We start from the raw sequence: 13,381 nt of genomic DNA on the forward strand, positions 1-13,381 counted from the left end.
AACAAAGGAGTAATTACTGAGATTAATATGAAAGAAAGTCCTTAAATTCTCTGTTCTTCAGGTTGCTCAAAATAAAGGAAGCATTAATACCAGCTTGTGAAATTAACAACTATGCGATCAGTATAAAGACATGGTCATTTAAAAACTTATTTGGAAAATTATTTTATGTTTTTAATTTCAATATATTTCAGAAACTCATATTAAGGTTCTGTAAAACTCTTATAGTGACAGCAAATGGACGTTAAAAATCACTCTCTTTTTAGAAAAGCAGGCTTTAAACTCAAGTTGAAACAGACTCTCATAAGATTTAACTCTGCTGCAGTAACTTAATTAGTTTTCAAATAAGAAAATTGTTTATTTTGCTTGTATTCTATAAAAAATTGTATAATGTTGCTTACAAAGTATATTTAGATGGACAATGAAAAGTTGGGATAATTTCATTGCAGAATTAGAATTAATTAACTAATTTTGATTCTAGAACACAAAGCATAAAATCTGAAATTCAGAGCTCAAATGGAATTAAAAGTAGTTAAAGCATACTGTAAGGAAGAATTATAGTACTGGAAAATGGCCGATAGAAAATTTTCAAAACAGTATACTGAGAAGAAAAATAAGAATGAAAAATATAGACGAAACCAATAAAGAGACATGGGTGTCAGTAAAATGTTTAATATTCACACAGTTGCGTCCCAGAAGGAAAGGAGAATACAAAATTAAAGAATGATTTAGAAGATTTTGGCTATTAAAAACTATTTAAAATATTTAAAATTACAATAGCCATTTTTTTCCCCAAATCTGATGAAATACATCAACTCAGAATCAAAAAGCTTGGTGAAATAAAAATAGAATATGGTAACATTACTGAAAAGTAGATTTAGAGAGGAAACTTGAAAGCAAAGAAGAAAAATAATTTCTGTGCTCAATAGTAAGAATAGCTAACTTCTCAACTATAAGATGGCATATGGAAGACAACTGAGTTAGATATTTAAAATTCCTAATATCAGCCTACCTGTAATTCTGTATCTAGCAACAGTATTTCTCAAAAATGAAGTGGAGGAAATAAGTTGTCAACCAAGTAAAACAGAGAGGATTTGTCATTAGAAAAGTTAATCTGAAAGAAACACTACAGGAAATAGTCTCAGAGTGAAACATGATTGTGAGAAGACATGAAGAACAATGAAAAAGGCAAATGTACACATAAATTTAAAGGATACTCTCTGAATATTTACTCCTTAAAACAATAAGAGTAATATATTATGGGGTTTAAAATGTATTTAAAAATTGAAATACATTGTAAAACCAACACAAAATAGAGGGTGTTAACGAAACTTTATAGTTCTAGAAAAGTTTTGAAAGTAATATTTTTTAATTGTAAAAAGTTAAAAGTAAATTTTACAATTTACAGAGGGATCATTAAAATGATAGGAAATAAACCTTAAAGCAAATGTAAACAAAGTGCAATACCAAGTGTTTGTAAGGATGTTAAAGGCTCTTTACACTTCTGCTTTATAACCAGTTTGTAAAAAAACACTGTTTGGTGTGATAGATACTAGAGCTTAACATATGCATACGCTGTGAACCAGGATTTCTCCTCCTAGGAATACAGCCAGGAAATATAAATACGTTATTTATTAATATTGTAACTGATCATAATAACCAAACATTGCCATAGTAAATTCATGTACATTTACAAAACGGAACACTAAACGTTAATGGACATTAGTGAACTACAATTGTTCAAAACAAGAATGACTTTCACAAATATGTATTTGATCAAAAGAGGCCAGAAACACATTTTACGTATTGCATGACACTGTTCATATAAAGTTACAAAAGTAACAATACAAATTCATGGTTTTCGTTTTCATTATATTGGTTTCTTTTTTTAGAGTGGGAAGCTACTGGAGATACTTTGTGGAATTCTTACTGTAGTAGTGTTCTGGGTTTCTGATAATATTCTTGTATGTTCATTTCTTGAAAATCTGTTGATTTTTTTATGGATGGTATAGTTTAAGATGTACAATTCTAAAGAAAGAATGCTTACACTATGTCCTATGTTCTTCTCAAGTAAAAAAATTGTTCCCACCTGTTTGATATTAAAGTTATTTATAGTTCATTTTGTTTCTTGTAGGTCATAAATATCATTTGAATTATACCAAAAGTATTTTTATCTACTACTGAGATTATATAAATATTCTCCTTTAATTTAATTCAATTTGATTTAATCTTCACTATGTTTCTCATATATAGTGAAAACTAATGGGCGTTTTTAACATGCTAAACCTTTTTAAATGCCTAAAAATGACTAACTTATTTTTATAACTACTATGTTTTTATATACCTATCTTAGTCCTTTTGGTAATATTGTTTACACTAGATACATAATATGTTTAGTGCACCTTTCAATCATTTTTTTGTATAAATTGTATAAAATTGTGATATCACTTCTTTGAAGCCTTGGTAGAATTGACATTGTAAAATCGCTCGTTCTGTTTTATTTTTGTGTGTGGAATTTAAAGTACTTGTTAAAAATCTTCTATTCTAAATGGTTAGTAAATTTTATATTCCTCTCAGTCTGGCCAACATTGGTTCTAAATTTTATGTAAAATAAAATTTGACTTTTTTTCTTTTTCTTAAACATATGCTGTTAAAAGTATGTTTGTGACTTTCTAAATGTTTGGATAATTTTTTAATGCTAGTTATATGTTATTGAGAACAAATTTCATTAAATATGTGTATGAAACTGTGTTGTTAAATTTTTAAAAATGTTTCTAGATTGTTTAGTTCCCACTGTCACTTTTCACTATATTTATTTGAAAAGTATGTCTACTCTCTTTTTTATATACATTTTACCAAGGGTCTGCTTTTACTGTCTTTCAACATTTTCTTGAATTTTAATTTAGCTGATTGTAAAATGTTGGTTCGAGGATACATTTTCTCTCACAGAATTTCCCACTTTCCTTTGGCTTTTATATTTTTAAAGACCGTACTGAGATCAAACAGTTTTTTTCTTATGGAAAACATATATCTTTAAAATCTGGCTTTTTAAAAGATTATTTTCCATATATGATGCTCTGCAGTTTCATTAAAATTTGCATAGGTAATACATTTATATATACCTTTGTGGTCAGTCACTGTAGTTTCTAAATATCGGAATTGAAAACAATACCTGAAAATATTAAGCCATTATATTTTCAAATGTTGCCTTTTTTCTATTGTTCCTATTTTCTCCTCTTTGGACTTCTATTCCCATTAGATATATTTTGTCTTCTTTTTCTACCCTTCATGTCTGTTAAATTTTTCTTTTGTACCTTTTCGTAAACTTTGTCTCTTCAAATTACATTTTAAAAAATTATTCACCTGGTCATCTAGTTTACTATTTTTCTCTTCATCTATCTATTTTATCTTATTTAACTTATCTAGTTAGTTTTTTTATTGCACAGTTTTGAGAATGTAAGTAATTATAATTTTCATATCTAAAAATTCTGTTTTCCATTCCAAATATTCCTAGCCCTTTTTTTTTTTTTGATAGTCATTTCATCCTGAGGTGACTATATCTTTAAAATCATGTGTCTTCTGTTGGTCCTTTTATCATTACAAAATGACATTCTTTGTCTCTTGTGAAAAGAGACAAAGATTTTAACTTAAAGTCTATTTTGTTTGGTAAGTGTAGTCTCCTTTGCTCTCTTTTGATTATTATTTGTATGGAATATCTTTCTCTACTCCTGATTCAGCCAATGTGCATCCTTAAATCTAAAACGAGTCAGCATTGAGTTGTGTCTTGTTTTTTTAGTCCATTCAGCCACTCTATGTCTCAATTAAAAAGTTTAGTTATCTACATTTACAGTAATTATTATTATTATTTTTTTAGTTTCAGATATACAAAAACAGCAGAGTAATTAGACATTTATATACCTCATGAAGTAACAACCCTAATAGCCCAATAGGTATTACCCATCGGATACTGTACATGGTTATTAGAATATTATTGACTATATTCCCTATGCTGTACTGTATATCCCCATGACTTTTTTCTAATTATATTAACGTTCACTATTGCTTTATATTAGTTTCAAGTGTACAATTCAGTGGTTAGAGATTTATGTAGTTTATGAAATGATCCCCCCACAAATTTAGTACCTATATAATATTATGCATAGTTTTTATAGTATTGTTGACTGTATTCCCCATACTGTGTTTTACATCCCCATGACTGTTTTGTAACTACCAATTTGTACTTCTTAATCCCTTTACCTTTATAATCCATCCCTCCAAGTCCCTCCCATCTGACAACCATCAGTTTGTTCTCTATTCATGGGACTGTTTATTATATTATATTATATTACATTATATATTTTATATTATATTATATTATACAATTTATATCATATTATTTATATTATATTATATTATATTATATTATATTATATTATATTATATTATATTATATTATATTATATTATATTATACCAGGTCTTATACTAAAATAAGACCCGATCTTATATTAATTTTTGCTCCAGAAGGTTAATTAGGGCTGATTGTCAGGTTAGGTCTTATTTTCGGGGAAACACGGTACATAAATGCATAAATACATATATATCAGGGGTGCCAAAAAAATGTTTAAGAGATGTTATCTTACAAAGTGTTATTTTCTTTCATGTATCTGTCCAGTTTACCCAGCACGATTTTCTTGCTTTCTTTATTATAGGTTGAATGACTATATAGGCGTGGCTTTATTTCTGGGCTCTTTATCGTGTTCCATTGATCTGTGTGTCTGTTTTTATGCTAGTACCATACTGTTTTGATTATTATAATTTTGTAGTGTAGTTTGATAATCAGGGAACAAAGTACTTTTTTCTTTCACTTATTTCACTTTTTTCTTTCTCATGTTTTCTTTGGCTATGAGGGTCTTTTATGGTTCCATATAAATTTTAAGATTAGTTGTTATAATTCTAGAAAGAACACCATTGGTATTTTAATAGTGATTGCATTGAATCTGCACATTGCTTTAGATAGTAGTGGCATTTTAACAATATTAATGTTTCCAATCCACGAGGAAAGTATTTCCTTCCATTTAATTGTATCTTCCGTTTTTTTCTTCAATGTCTTATATTTTTGAGAGTACAGGACTTTCACCTCTTTGGTTAAATTTATTCCTAGATGTTTTATGTTTCAGGATGCAATTGCATCCAGAAAATATTTTCTTAATTTCTCCTTAAGAACAGGTTTGTACTTGAATAGTTTCTAAGCGATTATGTAATCCTGCATGTGGTTCAATTCAATTTCATGGTGATTGCATAAACAGGTTGTATTTTAATCTAGTCTGCTATTGAACTAATAGCTGCCAATTTTTGATTGAATGTCATAATATAGGTTTACAATACAAATTAAAAATTAGACATTTTAAAATTATATGTAGTTTGAATGGTTGCTGAATGATACTTCAGTTTTTCCTTTATGACAATATAATCATTTGGGTTTGCCAATTTTTGCTGAGCAGTATTACTGTCTTTTCACATTTATAATAATCTTGTTTAACCTGAGTGCATTTACTTAGCTGGATTACAGTTAGAAAGATGGAGTGGCTACTTAAACTTTGACTTACCAGGATAGTTATTATATGTGATAATTCAGTGAGACAAAGTGAAGGAATTCTCTGCCCTGCTAAATATTTTCAACAGAGTTGAATAATATCTCTATTTTCTTACTTTATTCCTACTCTGTTCAAGTGTTATTAATACAGTTGGCCCTTGAACAACATGAGTTTGAATTATGCACGTCTACTTATACACTGATGTTTTCCAATACACAGTTGGCTCTCTGTATCCCAAGGTTTCACGTAAGTGGATTCAACCAACCACAGACTGAAAATAGTATTTTCGATCCTAGTTTGGGAATCTGTGGTTATAGCGGGAGGGCTGACCGTTGCATTGTTCTACTCCATTTTACATATGGTACTTGAGTATCAGCAGACCCTACATTGTTGAAGGATCAACTGTAGACAAATAAATAAAATGGATTTAGTTTTATTAATTTTTCTTTCACTGTAACAAATATTGATAGCATATTAGTGAATGAATGGCAATACCTTAAGACAAAATATGTTAATATTTGTATTATTTAGCATATAACAGGATTATTAGTAAACAACTGTACAAGGCATATATTAAAACATAAAAAAATGAATGTTTATCAGTGATCCAAATCACAATTGAGTTGAAAGCAAATTCACTGTCATTTGTTATAAGTAACTCCCAAGTTTCAAGGATAATCACCTTACCTGATATTGTTATATATGATTATGTGGAATATTTTAATTTTTTAGGAAAAAATATGTATTTTTTCAGATTGAAAAGATTTAAATCTTAAAGACCAAATCAGAAACTATCCTAGCACCAAATGCACCAACTGACAACAAAATGTACTGTTACTTAAGACAATAAAAATGCTAATAAGTTCTTAAAAATACTAGCTTTGATAAAAGTAAAATAATTTCTTCATAAAAACAATCTGTTTACAGAAATGTCAACTAACACAAACCAAGATTGTAAGTAAAAATTTAAAAATAATTCATTATCATTAGTAAGTTAAAGATAAGAAACACTAATGTGAAAATGAAACTTTTAGAACAAGCAAGTTTAAGGTCAAAGACAGTTTCCATTATCATTGTTGTTTTGATTTCAGTCAGCTTCCTTCTGCCAACCTGAGACTATCCTGCCGTTTTCCAAATAAGTAGAATCTTCATATGTGTCTTAAAACACAAGCACACGTCGACTATTGTATTTTATTTGATTATTCATACATTTGTCATGTACCCGGTAAAAGGAGACAACTGATATGTTCATACGTCTCAAGTTTTAAAATATCAGCCTGAGATGTGTCATTTGGTTTGGGAATATTCATAACAACAAAGGACAATATCAACTGCATGATATAGTTACATAATTAACTACATAGAAAACATCTTGAAATGTGTATGATGCTAAAATACTGGTATAAGGTCTGTGATAATTCCAGTATTACAGACTGCATTAATACCATTTGCAGTATGTAGTAGTATATATCAAAATATTCTCATATATTTTCATTTAAAATATTTTCCCCCTCTCGACGTTTGAAGAACGAGGATTTCCTCTGAGAGAGAATACCTTATTTCCTTCATAGATAAAACAATTGGGTGGATTAGCTCCTTTGCTTAAATATGTTCAAAATATAGTAGTAATTAAGATAATGGATTCCAGAGACACCGTCTTCCCATGCCACTTACTAGGTATGTGACTTTGGGCAAGTTGCTTAATTATTCTAAGCAATAATCTGCAAAATGACAAGAGTGAAAATACCTCCTTATGTGATTTTTTTTATTGAGAATTAAATGAGTTAATATTAAGAAAACTTCCTAACACATGCGTGGTTAAAGTGTCATCCCTGTAGAGATATTCTATAAGCAATTATAGATTGCGTTTTTAAGGAGTTACATATGAAGATATATATCTCTATTTTTGAAATATATAGTTTTGAAAATCAGAAAAGAAGTGTTGGAGAAAGACATAAGGAAGACATTACCGTATAGAGAAAGATCCTGGAGAGAAATACGGTGTTTCCCCAAAAATAAGACCTAGCTGGACCATCTGCTCGAATGTGTGTTTTGGAGCAAAAATTAATATAAGATCCGGTATCATTTCAATGTAAGAGTAGAGTAAAGAGTAGAGTGTAGAGTAAAATGTAAGACCAGGTCTTATATTAGTATTTGCTCCAAAAGACATATTATAGCTGATGGTCCTGCTAGGTCTTATTTTCGGGGAAACAGGGTACTAACAGTTGCAGCAATTGAGCAAAAATATAAGGAAAGAAAGAAGAATGATTTGAAAGATGAAGGAAAAATTTGAATAACCATAGATATCACAATGGTATGCTATTTGAAGAATAAAGAAATGATGTGTAAAGTCAAATATTGCAAGAAATGAGAACTGAAAAGATGATTTTTTTTTAATAATAATTTTGAGTCCTGATTCATAAAGGGATGCAGAATAGATAAAGTCTACCTGAAGTGCAATGGATATCCTTCATCAGTAATGCTTGATAAGAAAAGGAGGATAATGAGTAAGATATAAACCATCCAGGGAGGCTGGATAGCTCAGTTGGTTAGAGCACAGTGCTCTTAACAACAAGGTTGCTGGTTCCATCCCCACCCACATGGGCCACTGTGAGCTGCATCCTCCACAACTAGATTGAGACAACTACTTGACTTGGATCTGATGGGTCCTGGAAAAATACACTCAAAATAAATAAAATTAAAAGAAAAGAGAAAAGAAAAAAAAAAGAAGAGAGAGAAGAGAAGAGAAGAAGCCTTCCCCTTGAATGTGAACACATCTTAAAGTGATAAGCAAATCACTTTAGATGATGCTGATATGCAAATTGAAAATCAAAATGAGAATTGAACAGGTTTTTCTTCTTCCTCTAACAGATTTAAGAAAAGTTCTTATTCTTGGCCCTCTGTCATTTAAGTTATGTAGATAGGCTTACATGATTTGAAGTTTAGCTGTCATCTAGTCTAATTTAGAAGTTCTTATCAAATTACCATGTCCACATTTACATATTTGTGGAGAATATAAAATTCAGGTCCTAACCAAGAGATACTATGATGAGTTTAATATGATTTTTGGATCAGTATTAATATTAAAAACATAAAATTAGAGAATTATAGTCCTTGGATATAATGTAGGCTGAAAGTCATCAAATGAAATACTCCATAAAACAGGGTGTCTGTCCTTAGCTGAAATGATTCTAAGTACAGCATTCTTATAAAAATATACTTTTCTTTTTTATAACTTATAATTTGCATCAATTGTAATTTTATGTGTTTTTAAAATAAAATTTTGAAGAGGCTTGTAAGTACGTTAAAAACAGTAGTCTCTTTTCTTCAAGCTCCATTCGTAATACCTTTCAACTCTTTGAGTTGTTTCTTCTAGAATTAATCTTACCAAACCACATATAAAAAAATCTGTGTTTTGAATTATAAAAAACAAAAAGCAAATTCCATTGAAAGTGTGTTATATTAGATAGACTATAGTGATTTTATGCTTTTTTCTTTCTCGCCATTTTTTGAACATACTAATCCCACAATTTTTGTTTAAAAACATTATTTTGCTTATGAAAATATTGTTCCCTATTGAGACAGGCAGTGCACTTTAATTGCATTTCCATTTTTGTACAACTTTTTTCTTTTACTCTAATTACTGATTGTATTTTTCATTTGCATACATTTCTTTGAATTTATAATAAAATCTTTTCAATCTTCTAATAGCTCTGTAATATACTTATTTATATTAATTTCCACATAGTTAATCCTGTTAAATAATTGAGTAGCTCATTTTCCTCATTGGTCATAGCCCTCCTGCAGCTATCTTTTCTCCTACACTGCTGTAAATCTAGGTGTGCTTTTATTGTCATCAGAGGAACCCACCTATATCCTCATGCCCACACATATTTCTTCTTGTGTTAATTCCATAGCCTCAAGCACAAATCTTAATTCCTATTTTTTTTCCTTTGTATAATCCTGAGAAAGGATAAGCTTGTTGAAAGGGTGGTTTTCCTTTTTGTTTTCGTTTTTTTCCCCTTCTTCTGCCTCCTCGCCGCCCCCCCACTCCAGTTCAAGCTGTTGTTTCTCAGTCTAGTTGTGTAGGACACAGCTCCCTGTCCCGTGCTGGTATTATGAGCCTTGCTCTCTCCCGGCTGAGGCAGTCGGTCACCGGTCGGCAGCTCATAGCACCTTAAAGCAGCTCTAGCCAGCTGATAGCCACTCACTGAGGCACACGGTAGCCTACAGCAGCTCTTGCCAATCTCCGGCTGCTCATGCCAGCCCAGCACCAGGGTGAGCCGTTGTTCACAATCTTAGCTGTAGAAGGCGCAGATCACTGGCCCACGTGGGAATCAAACCGGCAACCTCAGCACAGTGCTCCTAACCGCCTGTCCCTAACTGAGCCACCAGGCCAGTCCCTAGAGTGTGTGTGTTATTGTTTTTTTTTTTTTTAATACCTTAACACTTGATAAAATAATTGGGTGTCAGATTATAAATTGAAATTTATTTTACTTCATAACTTTAAGGAATTGCACTATTGGATTGCACTAACACTGATGTTCAGAAACTTGAAACAGTTTATATTATACATCTTGCTTCAATTTGACGTGATTTGATTTGTTGTTTCTTATAAAGAGTCATCATTTATTTTGCCCAAATTTTCTGAAATTTTACACTGACATGCCCTCATGTGGATCTATTTCATTAACTGAGCGAGAAATAGATGTGTCCTTTCCATCTGGATACTTAAGTCATTCAGATATGATAAGTTTTCTTTTACTATTTCCTTGAACCTTTTCTTGCTGATTCTATTCCAGTCCTCCTCAAGCTCTGCAAAGGACTTATTGATTTCACTGTGAAGAGCCTTGATTATTCCTCTAATTCTTTTTTTTTTCCATCTATTTTCCTTCTCTTTGTTTTTCTGTTCTAAGTTTTGGGAGATTTGTATAACTTCTAAATTTTTATTCTCTATTAATTTTATGTATCAGACTTTTAATATTCAATATTTTAGATGTTCTATGATATTTCTTGTTTTTATCATAGATACAATATGTATTCCTTATCTCTGAGAATGAAGTCCTGTGTTTCTTTCCTTCTTTCATCTTGGCAGTGTTCCTTACTTATATTGCTAACATGAGTATTTAAAAATGAGACATTAAAGTACTAACTGGAATGTCTGTGTGTGTTATGGGCTTCCCTGTAGCAATTCAGGTAGCCAGTAAGCTTTTTTTATTTGAGGACTGAAAACGTCAGTACATGCGGGTAATTCAGCTACTTCAGAGAAGGAGTCCCTAATTCCTTGTTAGGGACACATTAAACGGGTTGTCAGAACTCTGGAGTTGTGATAGAAGGTAATAAGAATTGGAAGTTGTGCTGGGAGCATTAAATGCAACAGGCCTAAAATTGGCTGAGCTGAGTTACAGAAATAAGAAGTGTACCTTGGTGGTTCTGATCCCTGGTCAAGGCACAAAACATACTGATTAAGAGTGTTGCCTATTAGCTGTGGGTATGAGGCAAGTTTCTGGACAATTTGTATCAGCTTCTCAACACTGTGTATGTGTGTGTGTGTATTTTTTCCAAAACTGTATATCGATAACAGTGATATTGGTGATTTGCAACGGGTCTTGCTTATATGCCATTGGGGCTGGTTTTATGTTAAGAGCAGGCCTGCAAGAACACCAGTGTGTTAGAAACCACAGCAGATGTTCTATGTTCATCTTCCTTGTCCTGAGGTTTTCTGTGCATGTGTTGGTCGTTCCTGATCTGAGATAGAAAGTATATCCTATATGACCCTTAAGAGGGAAAACAATTGCAACTAGCATCGATGACACAAGCCCTTACATTAATGCTATCCCTAAATTGTATCATTTCTATAGCAGCAGCTTAGATTTGTATGCATTTTCATTTTGAGTACTGTAATCTTTTATTTAACAATTGGGCCTTACCTAAATTTTTAGTGTGAAAGTCTTTTCTTAACTTACTCATGTCTCCTAATTCTCCAGTTTAGTCTGATTCCACATCTAGAATTTTTGCTATACTTTGGATCTCTGTATCTCTGAGACCCGGTCTCAGGCTCAATATTTTCATAGAACATTCCGTTCAGTTTCTGTGGAGGTGATTTAGTTTTGGGATCTAGTAATCAGTCAGACTTCTCATATTGACTTTCTTCAGTCAGGCACTCTCTTTAGAACTGGTTGCTTTAATCCAGCTTTCTTCCATACATGCTACTAATTTTTGACTGTCATAGATTTGATGGGGTTTTCCTGAGTTTTCCTGGCTTATCAAAAAGTCATTTTTGATTTCTTATTCTACTTTTTAATTTTATTTATCAAAGCACAAGATTGCAGGTATCTCATAGTTTTGGTTGAAATAGAAATGTGCTTCTTGTTCTTTATTCTGGATATCTGTGCGAAATGGTAATTTCTGGAAGGAAAATCTAGATATCTAAAAACTAGAAAACTCAAAGGTAGATTTTTGTTTTTTCTCTAGACCTAAGCTAATCAAAGAGATAGACATACACCCTAGGGAAAATGCCAAAGGAAAACTGAGCAATTTTCTTTTTTTTTTTTTTTTTTAAATTAAATTTATTGTTGACAATGGTCAGTAAAATTACATAGATTTCAAGTTTACAATTCTCTTCACCAGGCTTTTGTTTCAAAACCAAATGCGAAATTACTAGAAAACGTGCAGGGTGGGGGGGTGGGGTGCATGTGCATCTCTGTACGGGGGAGACATGTTGGGATGGGGGTGTGTGTGTGCGTTTGTGGTTTTCCCCAGGATCCAAACCCAAATATTTATATATTGTGGAGAGATAGGATATAAAAAATATAAGAATGTTAAGCATGTCAGTAAAAAGAGAGGGAGTGATGTCCATGTTTTCTTCTTTGTTGGAAAATGTCTTAGCCCATTGTCACATTTTCATGGAACTCTTAAAAGGAAAAAAAAAGTATTTCAAATACATTATCTTTTTATTTTTTAAAAATTTATTGGGGTGACAATTGTTAGTGGAATTACATAGATTTCAGGTGTACAATTCTGTATTAAATCATCTATAAATCGCATTGTGTGTTCACCACCCAGAGTCACTTCTCCTTCCATCACCATATATTTGATCCCACTTACCCTCATCTCCCACCCCCCACCCCTCTTACCCTCTGGTAACCACTAAACTATTGTCTGTGTCTATGAGTTTTTGTTTCTCATTTGTTTGTGTTGTTCTTTTGTTGTTTTTGGTTTATATAGCACATATCAGTGAAATCATATGGTTCTCTGTCTGACTTATTTCGCTTAGCATCATACTCTCAAGATCCATCCATGTTTTCACAAATGTTCCTATATCATCTTTCCTTATTGCCGAATAGTATTCCATTATGTACATATACCACAACTTCTTTATCCATTTATCTATCGAAGGACATTTTGGTTGTTTCCATGTCTTGGCCACCGTAAACAAAGCTGCAATGAACTTGGAACACGTGTCTTTATGTATAAATGTTTTCAGATTTTGTGGGTAGATACCCAGGAGAGGGATTGCTGGGTCATATGGTAATTCTATTTGTAATTTTTTGAGGAACCTCCACACTGCCTTCCATAACGGCTGCACCAGCCTGCATTCCCACCAACAGTATATGAGGGTTCTTTCTTCTCCACAGCCTCTCCACCACTTGTTGCTATTTGTCTTATTGATGAAAGCCATTCTGACTGGGGTGAGGTGATATCTCATTGTGGTTTTTATTTACATTTCTCTGATGATTAGTGATTTTGAGCATTTTTTCATATGTCTATTTGCCATTTGTATGTCCT

Source organism: Rhinolophus hipposideros (assembly GCF_964194185.1).
Source record: "Rhinolophus hipposideros genome assembly, chromosome: 4".
NCBI lineage: Eukaryota > Metazoa > Chordata > Mammalia > Chiroptera > Rhinolophidae > Rhinolophus > Rhinolophus hipposideros.